Here is a 24,556-nt window from a genome sequence, read left to right as displayed (position 1 = left end):
TTGATCGTCCCCGAAAGTGCAGTTATTAATCCTTCTCTTAACAGCTGCTCACCATTTTTTATTTTTATGTATGTTAAGGAATTCAGAATTTGTAGTAGTTATCAAGTTTTTAGATTTTAGACTCATTAGTGAAAATATGTGATAATTCTTTTTGTCATAATTATTTAGTAATCTCTGTCAGACACTTTATGTGAATTTCTTGGGTATTTCTATGGGTTTTTCCACCCGGTATGGATTTTTTTCTCTTTTGTTTTAAACCTTCCATTGCGAGCTTATCTTCAGCAAGGCTTTGTCTGTAAAACTCCTGTGCAGCCTGGGTTAAGAATTGTCTTTCAGAATAGTTTTGGGTTTACTTCTGCATGTACTCTGTAGAGATACCTGGCTTGGGACCTATTTCTTTGTAATTTCTTGACTTGTGGCTTTCTAGGCCACACTTGAGATAAATTCAATCCTGTATGAGTTCAGGCTCATATTATGGATTCTCAAGAGATTTGTTTTCCCCACCTAGAGCCCAAGCATAGACGAACCAGTTTCACTATTGTCTATTGTCTTCTTTGCTGGTGGCCAGAGAGTTTAGCTCTTCGAGTTTTATGCAGAGATCTTAGTTTCAGTATGCCACATTGCAAGAGTTAAGTTCTCATTTCCTTTTTTTTTTTTTTTTTTTGCATTCCCTGAAAAATCAAACTCCTAGATGACAACTCCTACTCACCACCCACCATCGAGGCAAACACAGGATAGACTACTCATGTGCCAGTCCAGTTTTCAGTTGCTTCATTATTCCTGGCATCTGGATATTTTTCTTTTATATGAGCTCAGCTAAGCATTATAAGTTCATATATTTTTTCCCAGCATTTCCAGTTTATCTAGCAGGAGAGTCTTTATGTATAGTTTTCCATATTGCTGAAACTCAAATCTGGTATTCTTTCCACATCTATAAAGTCTTTTTTTCACATGTTTCTAAATATCCTTGACTTGATTTTTTTTTTAAAGAACATTACATTTCACAGTTGTTGTGGCCTTAAAATGGTATTTCCCAGCTTTTGGATTTAATTTAAGAAGTAGGACCTAATTCGAATATCATTAAACCTCGCCACTTCATAAATTCTACTCAAAGGCACAAAGGGAATAATTAACTCTGAAGACTGATAGAAGACTGGCTATTTTAACTTGGCCTGAGGAAGTAACCCTGAAGAATGCACCCCATGTGAATAAATAACAACAAATTCAGTGTGGTGATTACCTTGAGGTCTAGGAAACAGGGGAATTGAGAAATGAGAACACAGGGGGGTTTCAATTACATTTGTAATGTTTCATTTCTTAAGCCAGTAGTATATACCCAGGGGTTCATTATATGCTCTACCATTTTTAAAAATTTGAAATATTTGATAATAAATTGTTAAAGAAATTATCACCATAATGCAAACAGTACTACATCTTTAATTTCATATAACATAAGATATACAAGGCATTTGGCATTTGGCATGTGTGCTTGTCAAGTGAATAGATAATTTTTCATCCTAAAGAGGTCAGAGAGTAAGTTGTTCTTTCAGCAACTGTTAAGATTTAGTTATCCCCATATTAGACTCTATTTTCTCCCATGCCTGTTGAAAATATCACACGACTGACAACAAGATCCAGTCTATCCAGTGAGTATGCTATTTCCAACTTGGAAAGTAATTCCAGCATTATCTGGAATAGTAATAGGTTGAATTTGAATCATATTCTTTGCTAAAAAGGTCCTTTTAAGTGTTTTTGCAATAATGTTATCTGCTGATTTTATTTTTTTGTTCATGTGAATTACAATTGTTATTTGGTGATCTTGTTCAGTTACATCTTTTAATACTAAAATATGAAAAAGGAATAAAAGATTGCCATTTAGAGGGACCCAGGTCCCTTTGAATGTCTACTTAGGCCTGACACCCTGCTTGATTCCTTGCATAAACTCTTTCTCATCCTCACAACATTGAAAATAGTTAACATTTATTGAGCACTTTCTTTGTGCCAGTCACATGATATTCTTTATGTAATATTTAATTCCTATAACATTCCTACAAAATAGGTCTTATTGTCTCTCTTTCAGATTGGAGAAAACAGGTTAGATGAATGTGACTAAGTAATAGAACTACTAAATAGAATATTTACCTTTGAGTAACTCTGAAATAACTCCCCCTATATACGTATGCATGTATGTACGTGTGTGTGTTAGACTATCTTTCTATCATCTCTTCTACATAATATTGTCCAGTATCGAATACCTCATAGCAATAATTTGACATCACTTGGGCATCAGAAAGATTCATGTCACCGTTACAATACGTAGGTAGGATGTAGCTGCTTCTTATTTACAAACAGTAGGTAAGACAAAAATACAAGGAATGGATGAGCAGTCAAAAGAAAGCTGGGTGATTAGGACAGAGGAGTGGTTGGAGGGCAGAATGCTATAAGAATCAGCTGCCTGAGGCTAGGTGGTAGAATACTTATTGATGTTGATGGTATGTGTGGATAAGGTATGTATGTAGCCTCTGGTTTTATGTTTTCTGCCATACCAAAGACAAAAGGACAATGTTGTCCTGGGATCCTCACCTTTGACCTAATCAAATAAAATCTTCTCTCCTCACTTCACTTGTTAGGGAAGAGGGGTGATGCAGGAATAAGACAAAAAATAAAAAAATGAAAAGAAGGCCAGGCTATATTGTTTCCTATTTATTTACAGATAAGCTCATTGCTTTTCAGAAAAAAGAGGAAGGAAGGATGGAGGGAGAGATAAAAGGACGGAGAGGTGGACAGGAGGAGACTGATTTAATACAGAGAAAAGTATTAAATTGTATTTCTATCTGTGACTTCTTAGTGAATATTGACTATTTTGTGACTTTACAACTTTGTTTAGAAAATATTAATGTGATTTAATCTAAACTGAGCCGTGTAAAGCACGATGTGTCTCTTTTTCCCCAGTCCTTCTTAGAGAAATTCATGTATCTCCAAACTTCATCTTGAACTATGGCATTTACTTCATACTGAGGCTTGTGCTTAATTATTTTGGCCTTGTGTAAGTAATTTTGGCCCTGAGGCACTTAGACAATTACGGGTCCTTCATTGGATTAGCAAAAATTATAAATGAATTAGCATAATCTCAATTAAAATAATATTTCATCTATCCAATTTACCATTGCTGTTTACATGTGGTCTAATCTAAGTCCTACTCTGATAACACCCTTAATAATAAAATTGGCGCATAAGACTCAGAGGCATGAGTGTGAGCAGATGTTTTATTTTGCCTTCAGAATTTCACAGGTGACCAAAAACATTGTAAAGATGCAAAAAGGGGCCAATCTAAGGACAAATGCCCTGGGGTGGCCAATAAATAACTCTGCTTGCATGAATATTTTGCTGATTTATAGTGTAAAAATCAACTATTAAATTTAAATTGGTTCTTGTGGAAAATTGTGAATCCCTCTTCTACAGACTTTCTTAGAAAGATTTAAGTATTTTTAGAGTTCTCCCTGATGCCAGATTTTGAGCTTTCTGTTGTCTTATTCCTTGGGTAACTGCTGTCTTGCTACCCCTACCCCTTATGTTTATGAAAAGAACTAGAAAATTTTATTAGGAATCTTTTAGAAGACCTTTTGAAAGATTTTAATAAAAATTTCTTTTAAAAATATATTTCATTTGTATACACATAACAGGAAAGCAAATTATTCAATATTTTGTAAAATATTTTATTGTTTACGAAGAATGTCCATGCCCATTTCTTTGCAAATTCTTAAAGCAACCCTGTCAGGTAAGTAAAGCAGGTGTCACCCCCACAGGACAGACGAAACTGAAACCACAAGTAGTCAATGACTCAGATCTTCTGACTTCTGAACTAGAGTTACTTTCATGTTTCATCTTGTTCCTTGACCAAACGGCAATGAAAGGATCCAATTTTTATGTGGATGCTTGGGTTTTTGTATCTGATACTGCCTTTTTGAAACTTTATGGAATCATTAGGCCTATAACTGTTAATGGTTGATAAATTCTATCTTTGTTAACTAACTTTGATTCTTCTCGCCCTGTGTTCTGTATCTCAGAAGTGAAGAATCAAGTGAGAATGGAGGAGGTGAAGCTCTTATCACTAAAAGAATGTTTAAGTTACTGCTGCAGATGGTAAGCATGTAGTAAATGGCAGCTTTAAGGACTATTTCAACATGGTATGGGAGTAGATTCTTATTTCAGGGTTATAAGATTTAATTAAACACCCTCTTCATTAATGGGAGCTTTGTGGGGCTGCACACACAAGTCACTTCTTCCTAGGACTTTAGTGCACTATATATGCTGTGTCATTCATTCCTCAAGAGCAGTGTTAGCTCCAAGTAGGCAACTGTGATGCCTAAATGTTGAAAACTGTAACACCACTGTATTTATTTTTATGAGAATTAGGTCAAAATTAGCCTAAGCAGAGACACCAAATAACTTAGGATCACGAGCAAAATGGGAAATAAAAGGTGTTTTCTACTGAATCTTTACAGATGGATTTGGCAAAGAACAGTGAACTAACCATTAGCCCAATTGGGGATACATTTTTAATGGTTTGCAGGTAGTCTAGAGTAAAAGCTAAATAAAAAATTCCAGCTCAAACTGCTCTTCTAAAATGGGATAAGAACTATAGCAGTGAATTAAAATAACCTGTGAATGTTTCTAACCAATATAAAAATACCAGTTATGAAATATTTCTTTTACTTTTTGCCAATTCTTTAATAGTCCATTAGGTGTTTCTAAAGGGTGGAGTATTTGAAATGAGAATTTGGGCTCAGAAGGCTGAAGGGCCAAAATCTTGAATAAACTGACTGAGGCTAGATAGAACAGGATGTGAAAGGGGACTTTTTTAGTGGTGGATTTGCCTTCAAACTGGGCATGTGTTGCATTTGGATAAGTGCTTGAAAATTCCAGGAATCACTGAAAAAGGAACTTAAAGAAATTAGAAAATTACTGGTTTAATTCTCTGCTACTGCATTAGAGCTGTCTGCTTTTTTATTTTTTATTTTTTTACTTTAAGTTCAGGGATACGTGTGCAGACATGCAGGTTGGTTACATAGGTATACATGTGCCATGGTGGTTTGCTGCACCTATCAACCTGTCATCTAGGTTTTAAGCCCCACATGCATTCGATATTTGTCTTAATGCTCTCCCTCCCCTTGCCTCCTACCCCCTAACAGGCCCCAGAGTGTGATGTTCCCCTCCCTGTGTCCATGTATTCTCATTGTTCAACTCCCACTTATGAGTGAGAACATGTGGTGCTTGGTTTTCTGTTCTTGTGTTAGTTTGCTGAGAATGATAGTTTCCAGCTTCATCCATGTCCCTGCAAAGGACATGAACTCATCCTTTTATATGGCTGCATAGTATTCCATGGTGTATATGTGCCACATTTTCTTTATCCAGTCTATCATTGGTGGGCATTTGGGTTGGTTCCAAGTCTTTTCTATTATAAATAGTGCTGCAATAAACATACGTGTGCACATGTCTTTATGGTAGAATGATTTATAATCCTTTGGGTATATCCCAGTAATGGGATTGCTGGGTCAAATGGTATTTCTGGTTCTAGATCCTTGAGGAATCACCACACTGTCTTCCACAATGGTTGAACTAATTTACACTCCCACCAGCAGTGTAAAAGCATTCCTATTTCTCCACACCCTTGCCAGCATCTGTTGTTTCCTGACTTTTTAACGATCACCATTCTAACTGGCATGAGATGATATCTCATTGTGGTTTTGATTTGCATTTCTCTAATTACCGGTGATCATGAGCTTTTTTTCATATGTTTGTTGGCTGCATAAATGTCTTCTTTTGAGAAGAGTCTGTTCATATCCTTCACCCACTTTTTGATGTTTTTCTTACAAATTTGTTTAAGTTCCTTGTAGATTCTGGGTATTAGACCTTTGTCAGATGGATAGATTGCAAACATTTTCTCCCATTCTGTAGGTTGCCTGTTCACTCTGATGATAGTTTCTTTTGCTGTGCAGAAGCTCTTTAGTTTAATTAGACCCCATTTGTCAATTTTGGCTTTTGTTGCAATTGCTTTTGGTGTTTTAGTCATGAAGTCTTTGCCCATGCCTATGTCCTGAATGATATTGCCTAGATTTTCTTCTAGGGATTTTATGGTTTTAGGTTTTACATAAGTCTTTAATCCATCTTGAGTTAATTTTTGTATAAGGTGTAGGAAAGGGATCCAGTTTCAGCTTTCTGCATATGGCTAGCCAGTTTTTCCATCATTGTTTATTAAATAGGGAATCCTTTCCCCATTGCTTGTTTTTGTCAGGTTTGTTGAAGATCAGATGGTTGTAGATATGTGGTATTATTTCTGAGGTCTCTGTTCTGTTCCATTGGTCTATATATCTGTTTTGGTATTAGTATTATGCTGTTTTTGTTACTGTAGCCTTGTAGTATAGTTTGAAGTCAGGTAGAGTGAAGCCTCCAGCTTTGTTCTTTTTGCTTAGGAGTTTCTTGGATTTACGAGTAGAGCTGTCTACTTTATGAAGAAGGTATTCAATTGCTTCTATATGACTTAGCTAAACTCTTCTGTCTTTTTATCCTCATTACACCGCTATTATAAAACTGATTTTATTTTATACTACCTCTCCTTTGCCTGACCCAGAAATTATTGGTTGAATGTGTTGTTCTTTATAACACTGATCATAGGAAAAGCCAGAAAGAAAATCTAACCTTTACATTGACTTTCATTTTAGCCTAATATGCCAATGTTTAATGAATTTAATCTTTCTGTTTGTTGCACTAAAAATGCTGGTAATTACGTGTTCAGTACTTAAATGATATGTTCAACAATGAAGCTGAATATAGTTTTATTCTTTTAGTAGCTTTATTAAAGTTTAACAAAATTATACATATTTATGATGTATAATGTGATGTTTTGATGTGTATACATTGTGAAAGAATTAAATCAAGCAAATTAGTATATTCATCAGCCCACATACATTTTATTTTTTGTGGTGATAATATTTAAGATCTAGTCTCCTTGCGGTTCTCAAGTATACAATATTATTATTAACTATACTCACCATGCTGTATAATGAATGTCCAGAACACATTCCTCCTGTCTTACTAAAACTTTGTATCTTTTGACCAGCATCTTCTCATTCCCCAACCCACCCTCAGCTTCTGGTAACCACCAGTCTGCTCTGCTTCCGAGTTCAACTTATAAAAATTCTACGTATATGTGAGTTCAGTAGTATTTGTCTTTCTGTGCCTGGCTTATTTCACTTTACATAGTGTCTTCCAAGTTCATCCATGTTATCACAAATGACAAGATTTCTTGCTTTTTAACAGCTGAGTAGTATTCTATTGTGTATGTGTAAATATATATGTGCTTGTGTGTGTGTGTATGCACACATTTTAAAAATTCATTCATCCATCAGCGGACACTTAGGTTGATTCTATAGTGTGACTATTATGAATGCTTCAGTGAATGTGGGAGTGCAGATCTCTCTTCAACGTACTGATTTTTTTTCTCCTTTGGATATATACCCAGATGCAAGATTGCTGAATGATATGGTAGTTCTACTTTTTAATTTTTGAGGAACCTCTACACCATTTTTCATAATGGCTATACTAGTTTATATTCCCACCAACAGTGTGCAAGGTTTCTATTTTCTCATCCTCACCAATACTTACCTTTTGTCTTTTTGATGAAAGCCATCCTAATGGGTGTGAAATGATATCTCATTGTGGTTTTAATTTGCATTTCCTTAATGATTAGTGATGTTGAGCATTTTTTTTTCCCCACTTACCTGTTGACCATTTGTATGTCTGCTTTTGAGGAGTGTCTATTCAGGTCCCTTGCACATTTATAAAATTGGATTATTTGTTTTCTTGCTATTCATTCTCTACACTTTTACTCCTCCTTCATTTTATGTGTTTAATGTTATAATTTACTTGTTTCTTTTTAAGACAGTGTTTTGCTGTGTCACCTAGGCTGGAGTACAGTGGTGCAATCTTGGCTCACTGCCTTGACCAACTTCCCAGGCTCGAGGGCTCCTCCCTTCTCAGCCTCCCAAGAAGCTGGGACTACAGGCATGCACCACCATGCCTGGCTGATTTATTTTTATTTTAATTTTTATTTATTTATTTATTTATTTTTTAGAGACGAGTTTTCACTATATTGCCCAGGCTTATAACTTATATTTTTTATGTTGTGTGTTCTTTAAGAAATTAATATAACTATGGTTATTTTTTAGTAGTTTTGTCTTTTAGCCTTTACACTAGAAATATTTGATTTACAGACCATTACAGTATTAATGTAGAACTTTGTTCCTTAGTTCAGCTGAAACCAGGTTCTTGTCATACGAACAGGAAAGATTAGGAACAGGGAGACCTTGGAGGGTGAGGGGAATGAAATTTATTGGGTAAAAAGGAAAATGAAAAAAGAAAAAAACTCTCAGCAAAGCAAAAGGGAGTCCTTCTGACAGGCTCTCCACCTCACAGATTGATTCCAGGCCACACACACACAGGAACTGAAGAGGCCAGGCTCTTCCCTCCTGGACACAGTGTGAACTTCTCATGGCAACCCACCTGCACACTTCATTCTCCCAGTGCACAGGTGGGTTGGAGATTCTCCAGGAACCCTCACCCTTATCTGCCTCCCACATCTATCATTCCTCCCTCTAAAGAAGTACATTTAACTGCCATTAAAATAAGGATAAGGATAAGGATGAAGACTGATCTTAACTGCTTCCTGCTGACAGGGGGCACTGTTTTGGGGAAAATGGCAGTTGGATCTCTCTCAGAGGCCTATCTGAGGGTCCCTGGCAAAAGGGGTCATTGTCCGAGGCTCTGGTTGCATGACGTTTGGAGTTTGATGGCCTGAAGGTGAAAAGAGACAAACTTAGCTAAATAACAAACTTAGTTATTAGAAAACATGTATCAAAACGAAATAAGGTGGAGATGACAGCTCAAAAATCCCAAGACCTTTTACCAGTTTGCACAGGGAAAAGGAGGACAAAAGCCCAACTGATAAAAAAAACTTTTACCCTTTTGCTGGCATGTTGGGCTTCTGGGTTCCCTTCCCCTAAGCCCAGTCCTAAGGCAACCAGTTTAAGGTTTGGGAAATTAACTTTTCCCAGTTTGGAGGATGTATCCGAGGGGAGTGTCCCATAGTACAAAGACACAATTACCTATCAGCGAAGAGAGGACAGAGGAGGAAAAAAGAAAAAAGGTATTTTTTTCAAAGGCATGCCAAGGGTTCAGGATGCATTCAAAAGGGGTGCAGACTGAAGATGAATGTCTACTTATCTAGAAAGAGGAGAGCGAGGCATCCCAGGTTCCCTTCTCTTCCTAGAAAATACCTGGGGTACATGAGGGAGAGAAAGTGAGGCATCCTTCTTTCTTTCTTCCATTTTTATAACTCCCAGTCCCAGAGACCGCGAAAGAGTGCAACCCATTGGTGGCTTTCACCCATGTTAATGGGAGCAGGGTGGAGGGGGTGTGGACAGGGGATGGGAATATTCACTCTTACCCATGTATGTGCTATTTTCCCGGCTGTCAGTAGCCTTTGAATTCCTTAGATCTAAAGGCTGGGCCAGGTGGCTCACGCCTGTAATCCCAGCACTTTGGGAGGTCGAGATGGGTGGATAACGAGGTCAGGAGTTCAAGACCAGCCTGGACAAGAAGCTGAAACCCCATCTCTACCAAAAATACAAAAATTAGCTGGGCATGGTGGCACAAGCCTGTAATCTCAGCTACTTGGGAGGCTGAGGCAAGAGAATTGCTTGAACCCAGGCAGCAGAGGTTGCAGTGAGCTGATATTGCACCACTGCACTCCAGCCCAGGCAACAGAGCAAGACTCTGTCTCAAAATAAGTAAATAAGTAAATAAATAAGTAATAAAAAATGAATTCCTTAGACCTCATTTATGCCATGGATACTAGCATGACCTTTATTCATGAAATGGGAAGCTGAAAAGAAACAAACAAAGCCTCCAAGAAATATGGGACTATGTGAAAAGACCAAATCTACGTCTGATTGGTGTACCAGAAAGTGATGAGGAGAATGGAACCAAGTTGGAAAACACTCTTCAGGATATTATCCAGCAGAGCTTCCCCAACCTAGCAAGGCAGGCCAACATTTAAATTCAGGAAATACAGAGAAGACCACAAAGATACTCCTCGAGAAGAGCAACCCCAAGACACATAATTGTCAGATTCACCAGGTTGAAATGAAGGAAAAAATGTTAAGGGCAGCTAGAGAGAAAGGTCGGGTTACCCAGAAAGGGAAGCCCATCAGACTAACAGCAGATCTCTCAATAGAAACCCTACAAGCCAGAAGACAGTGGGGGCCAATATTCAACATTCTTAAAGAAAAGAATTTTCAACCCAGAATTTCATATGCAGCCAAACTAAGCTCATAAGTGAAGGACAAATAAAATCCTTTACAGACAAGCAAATGCTGAGAGATTTTGTTACCACCAGGCCTGCCTTACAAGAGCTCCTGAAGGAAGCACTAAACATGGAATGGAATGAATGGTACCAGCCACTGCAAAAACATGCCAAATTGTAAAGATCATCGACACTATGAAGAAACTGCAACTAATGGGCAAAATAACCAGCTAGCATCATAATGACAGGATCAAATTCACACATAACAATATTAACCTTAAATGTAAATGGGCTAAATGCCTCAATTAAAAGACACAGACTGCCAAATTGAATGGAGAGTCAAGACTCATCGGTGTGCTGTATTCAGGAGACCCATCTCACGTGCAGAGACACACATAGGCTCAAAATAAAGGGATGGAGGAATATTTTACAAGCAAATAGAAAGAAAAAAAAAGCAATGGTTCCAATCCTAGTCCCTGATAAAACAGACTTCAAACCAACAAAGATCAAGAGACACAAAGAAGGCCATGACATAATGGTAAAGGGATCAATTCAACAATAAGAGCTAACTATCCTAAATATATATACACCCGATACAGGAGCACCCAGATTCATAAAGCAAGTTCTTAAAGACCTACAAAGAGACTTAGTCACCCACACAATAATAGTAGGAGACTTTAACTCCCCACTGTCAATATTAGATCAATGAAACAGAAAATTAACAAGGATATCCAGGACTTGAACTCAGCTCTGGATCAAGAGGACTTAATAGACATCTACAGAACTCTCCACCCCAAATCAACAGAATATACATTCTTCTCAATGCCACATCTCACTTATTCTAAAATTGACCACATAATTGGAAGTAAAACACTCCTCAGCAAATGCAAAACAAAAAACAAAACTTCCAACACTATGTTGAATAGGAGTCGTGAGAGAGGGCATCCCTGTCTTGTGCCAGTTTTCAAAGGGAATGCTTCCAGTTTTTGACCATTCATTATGATATTGGCTGTGGGTTTGTCATAGATAGCTCTTATTATTTTGAGGTATGTCCCATCAATACCTAATTTATTGAGAGTTTTTAGCATGAAGCGTTGTTGAATTTTGTCAAGGCCTTTTCTGCATCTATTGAGATAATCATGTGGCTTTTGTCTTTGGTTCTGTTTATATGCTGGATTACGTTTATTGATTTTCGTATGTTGAACCAGCCTTGCATCCAGGGATGAAGCCCACTTGATCATGGAAGTTCTGGCCAGGGCAATCAGGCAGGAGAAGGAAATAAAGGGCATTCAATTAGGAAAAGAGGAAGTCAAATTGTCCCTGATTGCAGATGACATGATTGTATATCTAGAAAACCCCATCGTCTCAGCCCAGAATCTCTTTCAGCAGATAAGGAACTTCAGCAGAGTCTCAGGATGCAAAATCAATGTGCAAAAATCACAAGCATTCTTATACACCAATAACAGACAAACAGAGAGCCAAATCATGAGTGAACTCCCATTCACAATTGCTTCAAAGAGAATAAAATACCTAGGAATCCAACTTACAAGGGATGTGAAGGACTGCTTCAAAGAGAACTACAAACCACTGCTCAATGAAATAAAAGAGGATACAAACAAATGGAAGAACATTCCATGCTCATGGATAGGAAGAATCAATATCATGAAAATGGCCACACTGCCCAAGGTAATTTATAGATTCAATGCCATTCCCATCAAGCTACCAATGACTTTCTTCACAGAATTGGAAAAAACTATTTTAAAGTTCATATGGAACGAAAAAAGAGCCTGCATTGCCAAGTCAATCCTAAGCCAAAAGAACAAAGCTGGAAACATCATGCTATCTGACTTCAAACTATACTACAAGGCTACAGTAACCAAAACAGCATGGTACTGGTACCAAAACAGAGATATAGACCAATGGAACAGAACAGAGCCCTCAGAAATAATGCTGCATATCTACAACTATCTGATCTTTGACAAACCTGAGAAAAACAAGCAATGGGGAAAGGATTCCCTATTTAATAAATGGTACTGGGAAAACTGGCTAGCCATATGTAGAAAGCTGAAACTGGATCCCTTCCTTACACCCTATACAAAAATTAATTCAAGATGGATTAAAGACTTACATATTAGACCTAAAACCGTAAAAACCCTAGAAGAAAACCTAGGCAATACCATTCAGGACATAGGCATGGGCAAGGACTTCGTGTCTAAAACAGCAAAAGGAATGGTAACAAAAGCCACAATAGACAAATGGGATCTAATGAAACTAAAGAGCTTCTGCACAGCAAAAGAAACTACCATCAGAGTGAACAGGCAACCTACAGAATGGGAGAAAATTTTTGCAACCTACCCATCTAACAAAGGGCTAATATCCAGAATCTACAATGAACTCAAACAAATTTACAAGAAAAAAACAAACAACCCCATCAAAAAGTGGGCAAAGGATATGAACAGACACTTCTCAAAAGAAAACATTTATGCAGCCAAAAAATACATGAAAAAATGCTCATCATCACTGGCCATCAGAGAAATGCAAATCAAAACCACAATGAGATACCATCTCACACCAGTTAGAATGGCAATCATTAAAAAGTCAGGAAACAACAGGTGCTGGGGAGGATGTGGAGAAATAGGAACACTTTTACACTGTTGGTGGGACTGTAAACTAGTTCAACCATTGTGGAAGTCAGTGTGGCGATTCCTCAGGGATCTAGAACTAGAAATACCATTTGACCCAGCCATCCCATTACTGGGTATATACCCAAAGGATTATAAATCATGCTGCTATAAAGAGACATGCACACATATGTTTATTGCGGCACTATTCACAATAGCAAAGACTTGGAACCAAGCCAAATGTCCAACAATGATAGACTGGATTAATAAAATATGGCACATATACACCATGGAATACTATGCAGCCACAAAAAATGATGAGTTTATGTCCTTTGCAGGGACATGGATGAAGCTGGAAACCATCATTCTCAGCAAATTATCGCAAGGACAAAAAACCAAATACCGCATGTTCTCACTCATAGTTGGGAATTGAACAATGAGAACACATGGACACAGGAAGGGAAACATCACACACCAGGGACTGTTGTGGGGTGGAGGAAGTGGGGAGGGATAGCATTAGGTGATATACCTAATGCTATATGACGAGTTAATGGGTGCAGCACACCAACATGGCACATGTATACATATGTAACAAACCTGCACGTTGTGCACATGTACCCTAAAACTTAAAATATAATAATAATAAAATTAAAACAAACAAACCAGAAATCATAACAAACAGTCTCTCAAACCACAGTGCAATCAAATTAGAACTTAGGATTAAGAAACTCACTCAAAACTGCACAACTACATGGAAACTGAACAACCTGCTCTTGAATGACTACTGGTACATAAAGGAATGACGGCAGAAATGAAGATGTTCTTTGAAACCAATGCGAACAAAGACACAATGTACCAGAATCTCTGGGACACATTTAAAGCTATGTGTAGAGGGAAATTTATAGCACTAAATGCCCACAAGAGAAAGCAGGAAGAATCTAAAATCAACACCCTAAAATTACAATTAAAAGATCTAGAGAAGCAAAAGCAAACAAATTGAAGAGCTAGCAGAAGACATGAAATAACTAAGATCCGAGCGGAACTGAAGGAGATAGAGACATGAATAACCCTTCAAAAAAATCAATGAATCCAGGAACTGTTTTTTTTTTAAACATCAGCAAAATAGACCACTAGCCAAACTAATAAAGAAGAAAAGAGAGAAGAATCAAATAGATGCAATAAAAAATGACAAAGGGGATATCACCACTGATCCCCAGAAATACAAACTACCATCAGAGAATACTGTAAAAACCTCTATGCAAATAAACTAGAAAATCTAGAAGAAACGGATAAATTCCTGGACACATACACCCTCCCAAGACTACAGCAAGAAGAAGTCGAATCCCTGAGTAGACCAGTAACAACTTCTGAAATTAAGGCAGTAAGTAATAGCTTACCATCCAAAAAAAGTCCAGGACCAGATGGATTCACAGCTGAATTCCACCAGAAGTACAAAGAAGAGCTGGTACCATTCCTTCTGAAACTATTCCAAACAATAGAAGAGGAGGGAATCCTCCCTAATTCATTTTATGAGGCTAGCATCATCCTGATAACAAAACCTGTTGCAGACACAACAAAAAAAGAAAATTTCAGGCCAATATCCCTGTTGAACATCGATGTGAAAATCCTCAATAAAATACTGGCAAACCAAATCTAGCAGCACATCAAAAAGCTTATTCACAACAATCAAGTTGGCTTCCTCCCTGGGATGCAAAGGTGGTTCAACATACACAAAACAATAAATGTAATCCATCACCTAAACAGAACCAATGACAAAACCACATGATTATCCCAATAGATGTAGAAAAGGCCTTTGACAAAATTCAACAGCCCTCATGCTAAAAACTCTCAATGAACTAGGTATTGATGGAACATGTCTCAAAATAATAACAGCTATTTATGACAAACCCACAGCCGGTATCATACTGAATTGGCAGAAACTGGAAGCATTCCCTTTGAAAACCAGCACAAGACAAGGATGCCCTGTCTCACCACTCCTATGCAATATAGTATTGGAACTTCTGGCCAGGGCAATGAGGCAAGAGAAAGAAATAAAGGTATTCAGTTAGAAAGAGAGGAAGTCAAATTATCTCTGTTTGCAGATGACATGACTGTATATTTAGAAAACCCCATTGTCTCAGCCCAAAATCTCCTTTATCTGACAAGCAACTTCAGCAAAGTCTCAGGATACAAAATCAATGTGCAAAAATCACAAGCATTCTTATACACCAATAACAGACAAACAGAGAGCCAAATCATGAGTGAACAATGGCTACAAAGAGAGTAAAATACCTAGGGATACAACTTACAAGGGACGTGAAGGACCTCTTCAAGGAGAACTACAAACCACTGCTCAACGAAATAAGAAAGGACACAAACAAATGGAAAAACATTCCATGCTCATGGATAGGAAGAATCAATATCATGAAAATGGCCATACTGCCCAAAGTAATTTACAGATTCAATGCTATCCCCATCAAGCTACCAATGACTTTCTTCACAGAATTGGAAAAAACTACTTTAAATTTCATATAAAACCAAACAAGAGCCCAGATAGTCGAGACAATCCTAAGCCAAAAGAACGAAGCTGGAGGTATCACGCTACCTGACTTCAAACTATACTACAAGGTTACTGTAACAAAAACAGCATAATACTAATACCAAAACAGATATATAGACCAATGGAACAGAACAGAGGCCTCAGAAATAACACCACACATCTACAACCATCTGATCTTTGAGAAACCTGACAAAAACATGCAATGGGGAAAGTGTTCCCTATTTAATAAATGATGTTGGGAAAGCTGGCTAGCCATATGCAGAAAGCTGAAACTGGATTCCTTTCTTACATCTTATACAAACTCAAGATGGATAAAAGACTTCAATGTAAGCCCTAAAACCATAAAAACCCTAGAAGAAAACCTAGGGAATACCATTCAGGACATTGGCATGCACAAAGTCTTCATGACTAAAACACCAAAAGCAATGGCAACCAAAGCCAAAATAGACAAATGGGGTCTAATAAAACTAAAGAGCTTCTGCAGAGCAAAAGAAACTATCATGAGTGGACAGGCAACCTTAAGAATGGGAGAAAATATTTGCAATCTATCCATCTGACAAAGGGCTAATATCCAGAATCTACGAAGACTTTAAACAAATTTGCAAGAAAAATAACAAACAACGCCATCAAAAAGTGGGCGAAGTATATGAACAGACACTTCTCAAAAGAAGACATTTATGTGGCCAACAAACATATGAAAAAAAGCTCATGATCACCGGTAATTAGAGAAATGCAAATCAAAACCACAATGAGATACCATCTCATGCCAGTTAGAATGGCGATCATTAAAAAAGTCAGGAAACAACAGATGCTGGTGAGGGTGTGGAGAAATAGGAACGCTTTTACACTGTTGGTGGGAGTGTAAATTAGTTCAACCATTGTCAATGTGTCGATTCCTCAAAGATCTTGAACTGGAAATACCATTTGACCCAGCAATCCCATTACTGGGTATATACCCAAAGGATTATAAATCATTCTACTATAAAGACACATGCACATGTATGTTTATTGTGGCACAGTTCACAATAGCAAAGACTTGGAACCAACCCAAATACCCATCAATGTTAGCCTGCATAAAGAAAATGTGGCACATATACACCATGGAACACTATGCAGTTATAAAAACGGATGAGTTCATGTTCGTTGCAGGGTCATGGATAAAGCTGGAAACTATCATTCTCAGTAAAGTTACACCAGAAGAGAAAACCAGACACTGCGTGTTCTCACTCATAAGTGGGAGTTGAACAATGAGAACACATGGACACACGGAGGGGAATATTACACACCAGGGCCTGTTGGGGGATGGGGGGCTAGGGTAGGACTAGCATTAGGAGAAATACCTAATGTAGATGATGGGTTGATGGGTGCAGCAAACCACCATAGCATGTGGATGCCTATGTAACAAACCTGCATGTTCTGCACATGTACCCCAGAACTTAAAGTATAATAATAATAAAAAAGAAAATGGATTCTTATTGCACTGCTGCAAACAACTATATTACCATAAATGAAGAATATTCACAACTAGTTTCCAAATTCTGGAGAAGCCAGGCAGGAGAGAGAGGGAGAGAGACAAGTATGCTCCAAATTTTGTTCACAGGAGGATATCTTAATTTTTAAAGGCCATATATAGCTCAAAATATGTTTCCTTGACTCTAAAAAACAAAGTGAGGATCAGCAAGTTCCAAACAAAAGTCAAAAAAATTGATTCAGTTATCAGAAACCTGCATTTGAGAGCACCTGTGAAAGTTCCATAGCTGATGATAAACCATCATTTGAAGAGGATCAAAATAAGACAACAATTGTCTGGGAGTAACAAAATATCCAAGATACTTACAGTCTGAAACACTATGGACAAAGAAATTTGGTTATCTTCATAGTTTACAATAACTTAACATAACCTTAATTGTGATTAACAGCATATACTCAGACATTAGAATTTTAGAAATCCCACACAATTTTGGAACATACACTAATATTATTCACTAAAATATAACCTGAAGAAAATTTAACATCTCTTTGGCAATCCCACGTACCTATACATGTCAAACATTCATGTTTACCTCTCTTCTGGATGCTCCAGGGGCCCTCTGTAGCATCCAAAAAGCCATTTTGGGAAGCCTATTAAATATTAGAGATTTAAAACACTCGATGTCATGAAATAAAATTCCACATTACCATAGTTACTTATTTTGCCAAAATGATGACTCAGAAATTAAAAAAAAAAACAAAACTCTTTTATAACCCTTTACAAATTTTGCAGAGGAGCAGATTAGTGCCTTAAGAGTACTTTGTTTTGCCTTTATTTCAATGGTTAATTTATAGGAAAACAATGTAATACCCTTTGAATTTAGTTAACATGTTCACATACAGAATTTCTTTTGCAAGATTAATTTTTACACTCCTTCCACAGCTTGTTTGAACTTTCAGCTTTATCTTGCATAATTCAAAACAATCCTTTAACCCTAGGCAAATATTTACATTTTGACAACATCTGAATTTTACCAATAATCTTTAAGGCTGTTTTTATTTCTCAAAGATTAAAGTCATGTGAACTGAAAGGTACCACAGTTCTCACCTTTAAAAAATATTTGATCCAAGTATTATCTCACCTTTAAAAAATATTTGATCCAAGCACTTATCTTTCTTTAAGTCAATTTATTAGAGCTCTTTTTTATAGACATCACACACACAACACATACATAACTTCATAGACAGGCAGAAGAAGACTCAGTATCCATAAGATGTTTTTGTTTGCCAGTCTCCTAACTGGATGATTGGCCTCTGGGTGGAGCCCTTTAAGAGACAGGGCTAGGAAAACATGCAGCTTTTAAGGCCTAATAAACAGGCATAACTTGGAGGCAAAAACAGATTTTGAGAGGGATCCATCTGCATTTAATTCCTGGGGTTCCATGAGGAAAATAGAGGTTTCCCCCCTCTATGCATGTATGAAGGGTGGCAAGGCAAAATGAAGAAAAATAATTCAGTTGACTGAGAAAAAAACCCTTTCCCAGCAAAACGAGATCCAGAAAGAGAAAAACATAAAGGCCTTTTAAATATACCTATAACTGGGATATCCTCTTTTAATTAAGCTGAGTGCTCTTTAAGAAAATCCTTTAAAATTCCTTATTATCTTACGTTAGCCAGGCCAAACAGCCAATATTTCTGGCTTTCAAGCTTTACTAAAGGCTTAGAGAAAGGAAAAACTAAGGCAGTCCGTGGAAGACAAGAGAATCAACAAATGGCAAAGGTCACACAGATATCAAACCAGAAAGGACTTATTCCCTAAGTCAGAATTGAGCCTGCACCACCATTTTAAAATGGTGGAGGCTAAACAAAGCATTGCCACATGGTTACAGGTCACACTTCCAAGGATGTAAAACAAGATGGAGGCCTGCAGCAAATTTTGCTACTGACCATACAGAAAGACATGCAAAGCACACCAGATTGGCTACAGCTTAAGAGAATATAAACAGTGAAACTTATTCCTGGCCTAGTAAGATGTCTTTATGTATATTTTTAAAAAGCCTCACTGCTAACCCAGTGGAGAAAAGGAAAAGACAGCTTAAATGTACAGCTGTGTTAGCTGCTGACAGGGTGAAGAATAGAAAAAGATGCCTGAGGAAGAACCTCTAATTCTTATGCAAATGAGTTCCTCCAACTGGGGGAGAAACTTAATTGCTCTCTGACAGAGCCAGATCCCTTGGCCCTGTGAGGGGAAGACTCCATGGACATGTGGCGGTGGATGCTGGCCAGCCTGCTCTTGGACAGCCTTGAGCCATGTGCACCAGCCCTGGCCAGGAGGGAAGCAGGGGAGCTGCTGTTCACCTGTCCATCCTGAAAAAAGAAGAAAAAGGCCAACATTCACGACCCCTGTGAGCAACGGTGAGGAGGGAGGGATAATTTCCTCTACCCTCAGAAGACGTCTGAGGACAAAAAGGCTTAGAAGTGAAAGGGAGAAAGATTTTTTGGTTTGCATGTTACCCTTCCTCATGCCCCAAATTCGGGTGCCAAAATGATGTACAACTTTGCTCCTTAGTTCAGCTAAAACCGGGTTCTTGTCGCATGACCAGGAAGGATTAGGAATACAGACACATTTAAGGATGAGGGAATGGAACTTATTGGGTCAAAAGGAAAAAGAAAAAAAGAAAAAAGACTCTCAGCAAAGCAAGAGGGGGTCCTGCTAATAGGCCCTCCACCTCACAGATTCCAGGTCACACACACAGGAATTGAAGAGGCCATGCTCCCACCCCCTGCACACAGCATGAACTTCCCATGGCGCCACCTTGTTCTCCCAGTGCACAGGCCGGTCAGAGACTCTCTAGGGACCCTCCCTTTTATCTGCCTCCTGCATTTATCAGTATTAGACCATTCTGAATTTGACCATGGATTTATTTTTACCAGTGAGTTTTATACACCCTGTGTTTTTATATTACTAATTAGCATTCTTTCATTTTAGCTTGAAGAACTCCCATTAGCATTTCTTGTAAGGCAAATATAATGGTGATGAAGTCCATCAGCTTTTGTTGGTCTGGTAAAATCTTTATCTTTTTTTTTTTTTTTTTTTTTTTTTTTGATTTTTGAAGGATAGGTTTCTCAGGTAAGATATTCTTGGTTGGCAGTTTTTTTCCTTCAGTGCTTCAAATATATCATCCCACTCTCTCCTGGCCTGTAAAATTTCTGTGGAGAAATCTGCTGATAGTCTTACATAGGTTTCTTTGTATGTGAGGATTTGTTTTTCTTTTGCTGCTTTAAGATTCTCTCTTTGTCTTTTACTTTTTCCTCCTCTTAACTGTATATTTTCAAATAACCTGTGTTAGAGTCCACAGATTCTTTTTTTTGCTTAAGTCTACTGTTGACACTGTCTGCTGTATTTTTAATTTCACTCATTGTATTCTTCAGCTCCAGAATTTCTGTTTGATTCTATCTTATGATTTCAATCTCTGTTAAACTTCTTATTTTAGTCATGTATTATTTTCCTCATTTTGTTGAATTATGTCTCCGTGTTCTCTTGCAGCTCACTGAGCTGATTCATAGATCTCTGTTTCTTAGAGGTCATTTACTGAGAAGTTATTGTGTTCTTTGAATGGTATTATGTTTTCTTGCCTTTTCATATTTTTTATTGCCTCTGATTGATATCTGCATATTTGATGGAAAATTCACCTCTTCCAGACTTTATAGACTGGCTTCAGTGGGGAAAGATCTTATCCTACAAGTGGTTACAAGGCTGCCAGTTGGGTGGGATATGATGGTTCTGGCTCCAGAGGGGGAGCAGGATTCTAGTCTTTGTGTAACTCTGTTTGCTGAGGTTGACATTGACAAGTATTGCTGAGATCCTCAGCAGCCAAGGTTGTTGGGGTCTGCAGTAATGGTGAAGGCTGTTGGGGTCTTAGATGGAAAAGGCTGCTGGGGTCCTCCTGACCTTTTTTTCTCTCTCTGGGGAAGTTTTTGGTGAGGTGATCCCTTTTGTGCTAGATTCAGCTTTTAGGTGTGCTTGCAGCAGTGGCACAAGTGTTTGATATGTTGTAATTGTGGAGTGGCCATGGAGCCAGCATCTGAAGCATGGGCATGCATAGAGGGGCCAAGGCTCTAGAGCCTGCAGTGGTAGTGGCACTGGTGTCTGGGGTATAGGTGTTCATGATAGTTTGTTGGTAATGTTGTGCAAGGCTCAAGTGGAGCAGCTGCAGACCAGGGTCTGGAGTTTAGGCATGCAAGGAGCTGCAACAACGCCAGGGTATGGGGAATGTGCTAGCTCTCAGTGACAGTAACTCAGGTGTTAGATGTTTAGGCACTCATAGAATGGTTGCAGAACCAGGGTCTGGGTGTGAGCATGCACAGAGTAACTGAGGCTCTGAAACCTGGGGTGGAGCAAGCCTCTATCAGTGGTGGCTCTGGTGATTGAGGCATGGCTGCACATGATCTGGAATGGAGGCTAGAGTGAAGTAGCTGCAGAGCCAAGGTCTGAAGTATAGGCATGCACAAAGTGGCCATGACTCTGGGGTCACGGATGCATGTGGGGAAGAGGGTTGGTGGTTCTGGTTCAGGAGCAGCATACCAATGGCTGCTTCTTTGCAGGAGGTCACAATAATATCTACCTCTCTGGGGGTTCATGGTAGGATGGCTGTTGGTTATCTCAATGGGGAAAGATGCCTGTGTTCTCTGCAGGACAGGTCCCTGGGGACCATGGTGGCACCTGCTACATGGCTGATACTGATAGCCCTCACCCATCTTTGTTTCTAGTCATTTCCAGGTGTCTCAGGTGTGCTGATCTCCCCAGTGATTCATCCTATGTGTTTATTCTCTGTTTCTTTTTTCTTTTGCTACACTGTGTTGCTGCAGGTTCTTAAACAAATGCTTGAGTCTCCTTAAGGCTATTATTCATAGATATCTGTTTGTTTGTTGTTTTTTGTTGGAGGGGGAAAAAGATTTGTTTCTCCTACTCTGCCATCTTGCTGACATCACTCTGTATAGTTTTATTCTTATATATTTTCTTCTAGGTGGTATAAAGGAGTGATTTTCAATTCCCAGGTCCCTTTCAGAATTAGCCCTTTTTCCCCCACTTCTTATATTAACTACAATAAAAATAGTTTATTTAACGGGGCCTCTTCCTTTGTGAAAAAGTTTACAATACAGGGTTGCTGGCATGTTATTCATACCTACATAGATAGATTAAAGAAAATACACTCATATTTGGCATTATTTCATTGAAAAGTAATTATATTCCAAATTACAACTTTTGTCTTCTTTTCATGATGACTGCTTCTTTAAAGCCATTCCTAGTTTTATTATTTAAATATTGTCCTTAAAAATAAAGCTAAAATAGGTACCTTCAACTTTTTGTACCATAGAGATTATTTTGAGGAAAAAAGAAAAAAGAAAGAAAATTGCTTTTAGGTAAAAATTGGACATTTAGCTTAATTCAGCATTCTTCAAACTGCTACATACTCCCTGAAAAAAATGAGATAGTATTATGGAATATTAGTTCCAAAAACCATTTAGCTTAATCTCTTTATTTAACAGAAAAATAAACTGAGGCCCTATTGGCCAGCCAGTATCTAATAGATCACACAAATGGGTGGTGAGGAAGGCTGTGGGTGATGTCTCTCAACTCAGAGTGATTCTTCTGAGCCTTGCGTATTTGGTTGGATTTGGCTTGGGAAGTGATGAAAGAACGGAAACTAAAAACAACGACAACAACAACAACCCATGACAGGTTTATAGCCAGTTTGTTAAATTAAATCCTTGGCTTGATACTGTATTGCTTTCTTTGCTGGGTGTGGATTGACAGGTATTGACAAAATGTCTGAGGTTCTAATTCAAAATGCCTTGTGACAAATTATAAATTTGACATATTGAGGTTATCAATGAGCCACAGAGTGAGTCTATGGACTCCAGCCTGCAGCAGCCATTATACTGTCTCTAGCAAGCCTCTGTGATTTAACAGGGATACACTTGATCTCTTCACCCCCAAGGAATAGATTAAGTGCTTCAGTAAATATGCCATTAAGATACTTCATTATACTAAGCCATTAATACACATCTCAAATACACTGAAAGCTGAGGGTCTTTAGCCACCCAAGAAGATACAAATGGCCTAGAGAAATACCAAAGGATATTTATACTTTGATATATCATTGAACACAATTCAAAAATTGCATTGGAAGTAATTTTTCTATTGGTTTGAAAAAAAACAGAATGTAGAAAATAGCAAATTCCTTTCCAGTTTACTCTAAATGATTCCTTCTGTCACTATGCCTAATTTGCTGTGGTTTTGACCACATCAGTTTCTTGACTGTGGGCCTGAGTCAGACTATAAGTTTCAGAGCACCTTTTTGCCACCAGATAAGACTCTTTTAGATTTTACTTTCTTATTGGGAGAAGGTAAATTGGAAAAGTCTTAGAGATGTTTACTTTGGATGTAGTATCTATGTTTGTTGTCTGCTATTTTATTTCTTACCTCACTGGATATAATTCTCTTGGTAATAGAATAACATAGTTACAAAATTTTCATACCACGTTGGAGCCAAGAGATCATTTAAGTGAATCTTTCATTTTAAAGGTGAACAAATTATAGATAAAAAATGTGAAAGCCATTTTTGTTGATGTTGTTATCTTAAAGGGGTTTGGTATCTGTAGCTTATTCTTTTCTGAAAAACAAACACATTTATCCTTTAAATCTTTAGTCATAATTTGGTTTTCATCATCTTTTAGTGATATGGAATTTTGGGTGAGAAAACAGGTACAAAGAGATAACTTGGCCAAAGTCAGAGACCGAGGTAAGGTGAGGCAAACCTGGTGTTGAATTTCAGTGCACTAGTCCTGCAGAGAAGCCCAGATTATTTTCTAACTCATTTGTCTTTTTGTAGTGGTTGGAAGGAAGGGATGGTTATGACTGATTTCCATGAAAAACTTTAGCGTGAATTCACAGAACCAGTAATAAATACAAATGTAGGAAATGTGTGTCCAGGGAAGGCTTCTTTAAGATAAACCATAATAATACTAATCTCTAGTAGTGCAAAAAGTTGTCTGCTTCAGCTGTAGGGTCATATGACAATCGCTTTGTATTCTGTAAATTCAAATCTTTTACTAAATGGGATCTAGTAACTCATGATCACTTTAAGCTTAAAAACAAAACAAAATTAAGTTCACTGCTCTTAGGCAAACGCTTTTTCCTAATTAGCTCTAACAATATGTATTACATATCTTAGATGAAGAATGAGCAGATTTGAGGTGTAATCTAGTAACCATTGTTACTCTCTTTAGGAAAAAATTATTAAGAATAATGAAATGATGGGATTGTGGATAATTTTTAGGATATACATGCGCTGCATTATTTTTCTATTAAAAATATGAGGAGTGAAAACAAAATACGACTTTTCTTAGTGTTTTAATTTTCTGATCAGATTACTTGTTAGTGTTCCCCTTAAAACCATGTGTCATAATACTACCACTGAATTCCCTTTCTGTTCAAGTTCAAGTTTTAATAAAAATCCAGGAATCCTAGACACCAGG

The 24,556-nt window shown here is 37.7% G+C and overlaps 1 protein-coding gene across 3 annotated transcripts in view; it reads left to right on the top strand.

The window, feature by feature from the left end:
* Window positions 1-24,556, top strand: part of ANAPC10 (anaphase promoting complex subunit 10) — a 209,576-nt gene that overhangs the window by 148,887 nt on the left and 36,133 nt on the right. For 2 of the 3 annotated variants that reach the window (XR_010139802.1, XR_008524790.1), the window contains exon 5: window positions 4,068-4,143. The gene's annotated coding sequence lies outside the window, so the exon portion shown is untranslated. Of the gene's footprint in view, window positions 1-4,067; window positions 4,144-7,120; window positions 7,211-24,556 lie in introns of all 3 variants that reach the window. The other variant, XR_008524791.1, reaches the window with a different exon arrangement.

The sequence above is a fragment of the Pongo abelii genome, chromosome 3, assembly GCF_028885655.2.
Source record: "Pongo abelii isolate AG06213 chromosome 3, NHGRI_mPonAbe1-v2.0_pri, whole genome shotgun sequence".
Classification (NCBI taxonomy): domain Eukaryota; kingdom Metazoa; phylum Chordata; class Mammalia; order Primates; family Hominidae; genus Pongo; species Pongo abelii.
This window is presented reverse-complemented; position numbering and strand designations above follow the sequence as displayed.